We start from the raw sequence: 8,853 nt of genomic DNA on the forward strand, positions 1-8,853 counted from the left end.
AAGGTGTAAATGTTCACACTGAAGAATTTAGCAATAGGCCAAGCTGGCTCCAGCACATCAGGAGCCCATGACCCCTAAAAAGGTTAAGATTTTTGGAATTCTAATCTCTTCCAAATTCCCTTTCCCTCCCCTGACCTTGTCTTTCTCTCTCCCCCTCCCCTCTCCTCTGTCTCCCTACTCCCTCTCTCCCCTTCCCTTCTTTCTCCTCATCTCCCCCTCCCTCCCCACCCTGCCCTCCTCCCTCTCTCCCTCTCTTCTCTCCACTTCTCCATCTCCCTCTCCCCCACTCCCTTTTCCTCCTCCCCTCTCTCCATCCCCTTTTCCCTTCTCCCTCTTCTCGGAATCCCTCTCTGACCCTCTTCTTCCCCCAGGTCCCCTTCAGTCTTTATCATTCCCTTTCTCCTTCCCCTTCCCCCCTTCCCCTTTTCCTCTTCCCCTTCTCGTTCCCCCTTCCCCTTCTCCCTCCCCTTTTCGTTCCCCTTCTCCCTCCCCTTCCCCTGCCACTTTTTAAATAGCATGATGCTTAGGCCCACAGCCCCTGAATGACATCAGAGGCCTAGAAATAAGCAGGCACAGGGAGCAGCTCTGTCTCCCAGCAAGCTCCACCTCACTCAGGCCAGTAGCCAAGCCGACCAGGAAGTGGAAAGGAGGGAAAGTCAGACACGCCCCCTCCTGCAGTGTAAGTGTTTAGTCTCGCTTTTTCCTGCTTTTCACTTCTCAGGAGCCTTCTCTTTTCTACTTGTGATCCCGGAGCTGAAGCAGAAGGACGGGAGTGTGAGTTTTCTCCTTTCTCTGGGTCTTGGACAGAAGGATCTTCCCCCTGCTGGCCCCTCCAAAAGAGAGCAATATGGTTTTCTGGGCTGGGTGCATGAGACAGGAAGTGAGCAGGTAACAGTTTCGGGGTGTAGATGGTTATCTATGGGCTTACAAATGGGGTGTGCATATAAATGAATAATCTCTGCACCCCCAAAGTGACAAAGGAGGTCTACTCATTGATCTTGGGTCTTTTCTCTGTCTCTTTATATTTGCCCCTTCATATTTACTGCCCCCTTCAGAGTCTGAAACACATCCCCTTTCCAGAGCAGCATCAGAGAATCATTTTGTCACTCAGCTAGTTCAAAGGCAAGTCTCATAATCCTGGACTGGGGAACACCCACAAACTATTAGAGGATTTAGAATCAGAGAAAATATATTCACATGCCTCTGACACACTCCTGTGTGACTCTGGGAAATTCCCTTTCTTATCTGTAAAAAGGAAGGTGTGAGATTAAATGATGTCTAAAGTTCCTTCTAGCCCTGGAGGTTTATGATCCTGGAGAAACAACCAGAGTGTGGTGGGCCAGGACTCAGAAGAACAAGGCTACTCAGGTCAGCCACACCTTCCTGCGAGGTCTGGGCAAATCAGTTCTTCTCATCCTCCATTCATCAACTGTAAAACGGACCCAAGTCTAGGGGAAGGGGGTACAGATGGATTCAATGATCTCTTAAGAATTCTTCCAGCAGACTATTGATCTCAGCATTGTCTCAGGGGTAGGAGAACCAGGGGGAGTAATGTCCTGGAAAGAGGAAGCATGAAGAAGGAGTCCATGGTGAAAAGTAGCAGATGTTACAGAGAGGTCAGGGTGAGAAAAGACAGAAGATTTGGAAATTAGGAGGTCAGTGATACCCTTAGAGAACAGTTTCAGGAGAGCAGGTAGGACAGAAGATAGATTGAGGGGAGTTAAGGAGAGAGTAAGTATGGAGTGGAAGGTAATATGATGTGCACATCTCCAATGCCTGTGGGGAAGTGAGTCTGGCATAGCTTGGTTATTTCTAATCTTCCTTTTCCTGGAATCCTACCAGAGAGTTTCCAGTACAGTTTAGATTCTGCCTGGGGTGATAACTGTGGGAAGCCTCTCTGAGCTGATTGTCCTTTCCTTTATCCCAGAAGCTTCTCTGGAGGACCCTGCATAGAGCCTTGGTCAAGAGTCTGGAAGATCTGAGTTCAAATTTAGCCTCAGACATTTACTAGCAGTATTTTCCTGGATTAGTCACATAACCTCTGTTTGCCTCAACTTCCTCAACTGTAAAATGAGAATCATAATAGCACCTCCCTCCCAGGGTTGTTGTAAGGATCAAGTTAACTATTTGTAAAGCTCTTAGCACGGTGTTTGGTACCTGATAGGCACTTGATAAATTCTTGTTCCCTTCCCTCTCCTTCTTCATGGAAGAGGATGATCTGTGTTTGACCGAGTGTGGCTATACACTTATAAGGACGTGGATAAAATTCATTCTCCTTGGTGTCAACTACTGCCTTCCCTGGTGACTATGACTGAGCTCCCTCCCTTCAGTTTTCTCACTTGTAGAATGGGGAGGAATCCCCTGGTCAGAGGAGAAACGAATTACTGTCTATAAATCCCTCTGAAGCCTACAAATGAACCTGTGCAAACCAAAGAGCTGCTGCTGTTGCTGTCATTCTTCTCCAGTATTTTTAGGGGGAAGAGGACCAGTGGACTAATGTTTTCTGATTTTCAAAAAAAAAAAGGGAGGGGGTGAAGTGAATGGAATTTGCATACTGTGTGGGCTAATGAGCTTTCTGTAATTCCTAGCCAAAATCTAGCAGGTTTCATTGAAAAGATCATTAATGAATGTCCAGAAAATTAAGTGGTGGACATCTAGAAATGGAAGTGATGACCAAAATGAGCCAGCATGGCTTAATCAAGAACAGATTATGTCAGATTAACGTCATTTCCTTTATTGACAGGGTTAGTAGACTAGTATACCAACAAGGCATTCTGGGAGCAGAATGATAGAAGCATTTATTAAGCACCTACTGTGTGCCAGGTTCTGTGGAGGGAGGGGCAGGATTAGGGCTGTATCACCAATCTGAAATTTTGCTTCTCTCCCCACAGCAGGCAGCAAAAAGCCACGATGATGTCTCCATCAGATGATTTCGAGGTCCTAGTGAAAGGGCTGAACAGTTGGAATCTCCCCAGCGGCCCTATCCCTTGTGAACTGCTGCTGGTGGGTGAAGATGCCTTCCCAGTACTGGTGAATAAGAATGGCCAGGTCCTTATTGCTGCCTCGCGTTATGGCCAGGGCCGAATGGTAGTCATGTCCCATGAAGGCTACCTGCAAGATAGCATGTTGGCTCAGTTTCTTTGCAATGCTGTGGGCTGGCTCAACCTCAGCCCAGGTACTGCTGTTGGAGTGCACACATCTGTGGAACCTCTCACTGGCATTCTCCGTGACTCTGGGATAGAGGTGCAGACCATGGATGGCCTTCAGAACTCCCTAGGAGTTTACTACAGCAATGCCTATAACAGTTCCTTGGCCAAAGAGATGATTCAATTTGTGAAAAAAATGGTGGGGGCTTACTCATTGGGGGCCAAGCTTGGTATTGGGCCAGTCAACATGGACGTGACAAGGTTTTGTCCAGCTTCCCTGGAAATCAGGTGATCGGTGTAGCCGGGGTGTACTTCACAGATACCTGTGGAGGTACAGATTTCCTCAAGGTCTCTAAGAAAGTACCTAACATTCCACTTACAGTCAGGTGAGTATCAGGGGTACAGTAAGGATTATATTAAGAAGCAGACATAGTACCCTTAATGAAACAGAACTAGAACCACACATTTTGAGAAGAATAAGTCTTATTTATACTGTCAGGTCACAGGGATGCTGTGGACAGAAACAACTATTGGAAGTCCATCATCAGGATTTGTTTAGAGGGGGAGCCATGGGATCATTGCCATACAAATATCAGTGTCCATTTTGGAAAAAGGAACACAGAAAGAGTGAATAGAGAGACAAATGAGGACATAGTAGTTGTGTTCTTGATGAACTTAAATGACTAGGTCCAGATGAACTTTACATCTAGGTACTGAAAATACAAGCAGATATGATTATTGAGCTATTGACAAGGATCTTTGAATAAAAGAATGGGGAGAATGGCAGGGAGTCCTGTAGGATATGAAAAGGACTAATGCTATTTTGATGTTCAAAAAAGGGAAGAGTGTGGAGTTTACATACTATATAGGCTAAGGAGCTTGATTTGAATTCCTAGCCAAATTCTAGACTGGGTTATTTTGTTTTGTTCTGTTTTGGTTTGTTTTTTTCTGGCAATTGGGGTAAAGTGACTTGCCCAGGGTCACACAGCTAGTGAGTGTCAAGTGTTTGGTCTGAGGCCACATTTGAACTCAGGTCCTCCTGACTTAAGGGCTGGTGATTTATCCACTGTGCCACCTAGCTGCTCCTCTAGACTATTTTATTGACAGGATGTGTAGTATATGCCCACAAAGTTAAATGGTGAATATTTAGAAATGATATTGATCATTTTAAAGGGCTAGTGTGGCTTCCTCAAGAACAGATTATCCAAGATTAACCTTATTTCCTTTTTTGATAGGATTAGTAGACTGGTAAATCAACAAGGTATTCTAGGAGCAGATGGAACAAGTATTTATTAAGTACCTACTAAGTACTAGGTACTGTGTTAAGTGCTTTACAGATATCTCATTTAATCTTCACAACAACCCCAGGAGGTAGGTGTTATTATTATCCCCATTTTATAGATGATGAAACTGTGGCAGACAGAGGTTTGGTCACTTGCCCAGGGTCACATAACTACCAAGTGTCAGAGGATAGATTTGAATTCATATCTTCCTTTTCCATGCACAATAGCAATACTCTATCCATTGTACCTCTTAGTTATATCCAGGGATAGAATATATGTAGACATTAGCAAAATATTTCACAAATGCTGTGCTGTCTTTGTAGACAAGACAAAAAGGTGTGGGTTCACAACTGGTCCAAATTGTCAGATCTGAGGAGTGGTGATTAATGTCAGAAGGCATTTTCTGTTTCTTGTGTTCTATCGATCTGTGCCTAGCTGTGTGCTGTTCAACATTTAATCATGAGCTTGGATAGAAGCATAGATGTCATGAGTATCAAAATCGGGATCCAAAAAGATATCTACAAGCTAGAATGTTGGGCTGAATCCAAGAAGATGGAAATTATTCTGGATAAATGCAAAGTCTTTTACCTGGGACTAAAAACCAACTTAAAAACTGCAGAATCCAACAGATTTGTCTAGATAGCTCTTCAGCAAAACATCTTTTGTGTTTTTAATGGGTTACAAGCTCCATATGAGCCAACAGTGCTGTGGCAACCAAAAAAAAAAAAAAAAGCTAAGTCCATCTTAGGCTTGATTAAGAGATGCTTAGGCTCCATGGAGATGAAGTGTTATAGTGTTTTGCTCCTTCTCTACTCTGACATGGTCAGACTGTGTCTGGGTTTTATGTGATTCTGGAAATTGTTCTGTGCAGGTCAAGGCAGACATTGACCCTGACAAGATGCTAACTTCCCTGGGAAGCAGGGAACGGACATTACTGGAATCTACTTCAGGAATACAAACAGGTTTACAGACCTCCTCAAGGTCACTGGGAAGTACTCATAGGAAAGAGTCCAAGCTGAAGGTGTGACAGACATAGGAAATGATGCTCCCTACTACAAAGAGCCAGTTAGAACTGAGATACTGGAAACTAAGAGGCCAGAAGGGTGAGAGTACTAACATAAACAATTATTATTCGTAGGGCTTGGCTGTGAGATTTGTTTATCAGGCAGCTAAATGGTACAGTTGGTAGGATACTGGACTTAGAGTCAGGAATACCTGAGTTCAAATTGAGGAAAATTAATATTAACACTGTATTATTTGGTTATTAATATTAATATTTGATATACACTTTTCTGACAAAAGCTCCATCTTTTAGCCTTGGTCAAGGGACCTATCCCAAACTGATTGAGGAATATAATTAACTCCAGGCCCCAAAGCATCTACCTGAAGGGACCCTTGGTTTTGTTTACCCTGTAAACAGAATCTAGTATGAGCTAGGTCTTCCCCCAGGGACGTGGTCCTCTTTCCTAGCTTTTCCTCTCATTTAGTTGGGGGCGACCTGCTCTGCCCAGGAGGATACCAAGCCAGTGAAGACCCAATAGAGATGGCCTATGTTTTTCTGGCCAAGAATTGCTGGAGGTAACTGTCTCTCATGGAACACCTGGCATTCACTGAGGGTCAGAGAGGGGAGTGATCAGCCATACCTGAAGGCCAACCTACTCCAATCAGGTTCCGGGAAAGTCCCAATGACATACTATCAGAAAGAAGACACCTAGAATTAAAGCTTCAGACGTTTATTGGCTATGTCACTCCTGCCAAGTCATTTAATCTCTGTCTACCTCAGTTTCCTCATCTGTAAAATCGGGTGTGGGAATCTGATGTCAGAATAGGCCATCTCCTAAAGAATCTTTTAGGACTGGGAGGAAGGAAGAGTGTTACTCAGAAGCAGAATGGATTAAATCAAATTTCTGTCTCTGATTTTACTTCTCAAAGGATGGGTATACCTGTACTGCTCTTTAAATTGTTTTGCAGCTAAAAGACAGTCAGAAGAGAGATTGGCTGGTACTTCATTTACAATTAGTCATTTTGTGCCCCTAAGGCAATCCTGGGACACACCCTAATGTCATTGGAATTCTAAATTGAGATGATCACTACTGACTTTACCTTAACTACACTTGAGCTCTCTGTCTCTAGGCAGTTTTCCATTAACAATCTAGTTTCATCACTAAATCATGTAAGTTTTATTTTTTTTTTAATTATTTCCACAACTGATTAGAAGCTCACTTGTTCTATGTTGATTCTGTGGCAGGGGAGTGACATTTTCTTGATCCTCTGTCCAAATCCATTTTCTTGTTAGTTTCCTGAAAGAGTCATATGCTGCCAACCAAACCCTCAAACTCCCTAATCCCAAGTAAATCTCACCATCCAAACTGGCTGTCACTGTTCCCCAGTTGAGCAATGCTGGAAGTTGAAATCATGCTGATTGGGTCCACTATAAATATATCCTATCAGACCTACTAAGTGCACTGAGCTGATGGTGGTTTGTCAGGGCCTAGCCCCCATGGAGCTCTTACTGCTGCCTAACTCCTGTTGTATTCCTTAATCAGGTAGTGAAAAATCATAGTCATAGATTTAGAGCTAGAAGAGACCTTCAGAAGTCATCTAGTTCAACCCCCTCATTTTACAGAGGAGGAAGCTGGGACCCAAGATAGTTAAGTGACTTGCTTGAAGCCCCTCAGGCAGAGCAAGTAGCAGAGTCAAGATTCAAACTCACATCTCCCAACTTCAAATCCAGCACCCTTTCCACTGTGCCAAAACATTTTTCAATCCCCCTGACTCCAGTCTTTTACCTCCCAACCTCTTACTGTCAGAAGAGGATCTCCTCCACTTTGGTGAGTTTCCCTGATTAACCCACTGACCTTTGATTACTTCTTAACTCTCTGGATGCTCTGTCCTTAAACCCTCATTTCGTGCTAGATGGGCATAAGCCACCTCATATCAGGAATTAGTTCTGGGAAAATATGATTTTACTTGAAACAGCATTGTAAAGGTCATTTATTTCTGTAGCAATGTTATAAATGAAAGCTTCTTGCCTGGGCAGTTCAAATATGGTCTTTAAAAGCTTCAAATGTGTCATTTTAAAGGGATTTGAGACAAGTACAGGTTTAGGCTGGGCTGGGTAGGTTGACCTGAGGTGTGGAGACATGATCCTTCAAGCCTTAAGACAGACTTCTGTTCATTTGTGTGGGTGGCAACTATCAAAATGGGTAGGGGAAAGAACAGTATTTGGGAAGAGGTATTGGTTGGCCAAAAGATAAGAAAAAAAATTCATTGGCATCCTAAAATTGATGGAAAAAAGGAGATTTATTCTTTTCCTCACAGCCTCTGATCTTGAGTATAAGATCTAGCAACTCACATATGAGGTGGAACATTCTAACAAACAATAACCTCTCTTGTCTGTAACTGAGAAATTTGCAGTGCATTTCCTCAGAACAGAAACAAGGAAACATGTTTAGCTCTGGCACAACATGTGAAAAGGGGAGGATGGTTTATTAGAGCTAGAACCTGGGGATTCTGGAGCTAAAATATCCTTAGCCCTTTTTCTACAGATTAAAAGTGCAAGGTAATCAGTTGGACACTGACATGGAAATTGTAGAAGTTGGACTAAAAATTTAATAATCACTAGATTTTTTCTTTCTCTTTTTCCTTGGATTCAAGAAGCGGCTGGTTGTACTCATAAACTTACTGCTTCTTTAACTGTGGTTGGAGCTGCTAGTGAGAAAGGCAAAGCTCTCCTAACTGAACTCTCTATCTAAAGTATTTAGCAACTCTAGGATGTTTGATAATTCAAGAGAAGGAAAGAAATAAACATGTATTAAGTACCTTCTGTCTACAAGAAACTGTGCTAAGTGCTTTACAAATATTATCTAATATGGTCCTTACAACAACCCTGGGAAGTAAACACTCTTTTTATCCTCATCTTACAAATGAGGACACTGAGGCAGACAGAGATTAAATGACTTGCCCATAGTCACTCAGCTAGTAAGCAGGTGAGGCTAGATTGGAACTCACATATTCCTGACTCTAAGCCCAGTGCTCTATCCATCCATCCAAAATAAATGTAAGAGATAACATCCTATGCTATACCATGCATTTCACTGATACTAGCAGTTTTCCAGGATTCCTCAGAACTGATGTAGGACCCAGGCCAATCCCTAATTCTTATTCCATGCCTAACTTCCCTGCTTCTGGGGAGTCTGAAACTGGAGAATCTCTTGGACTCTGGAGTTCTGACCTTCAATAGGGATAAAGTCAATCTTGTATTCACATTATCACACATCAGTATCGTGAACCTCAGGAACAGAAGACCCCTAAACTGATGAAGAAAAAACAAACCAACCCAGGTGGAAGAAACAAAGCAGGTTAAAGCTTCCATGACAATTAGTGTTGAGATTGGGCCTGTGAGTGATCATCACACTTCCAGT

The 8,853-nt window shown here is 43.0% G+C and overlaps 1 pseudogene; it reads left to right on the top strand.

Annotated features, from left to right (window-relative positions):
- Positions 1 to 680: 680 nt before the first annotated feature.
- On the top strand, positions 681 to 5,357 carry LOC114027266 (annotated as a pseudogene).
- The last annotated feature ends 3,496 nt before the right edge of the window (positions 5,358 to 8,853 follow it).

This window comes from Vombatus ursinus, unplaced genomic scaffold, assembly GCF_900497805.2.
Source record: "Vombatus ursinus unplaced genomic scaffold, bare-nosed wombat genome assembly UNPS02014858.1, whole genome shotgun sequence".
Taxonomy (NCBI): Eukaryota; Metazoa; Chordata; class Mammalia; order Diprotodontia; family Vombatidae; genus Vombatus; species Vombatus ursinus.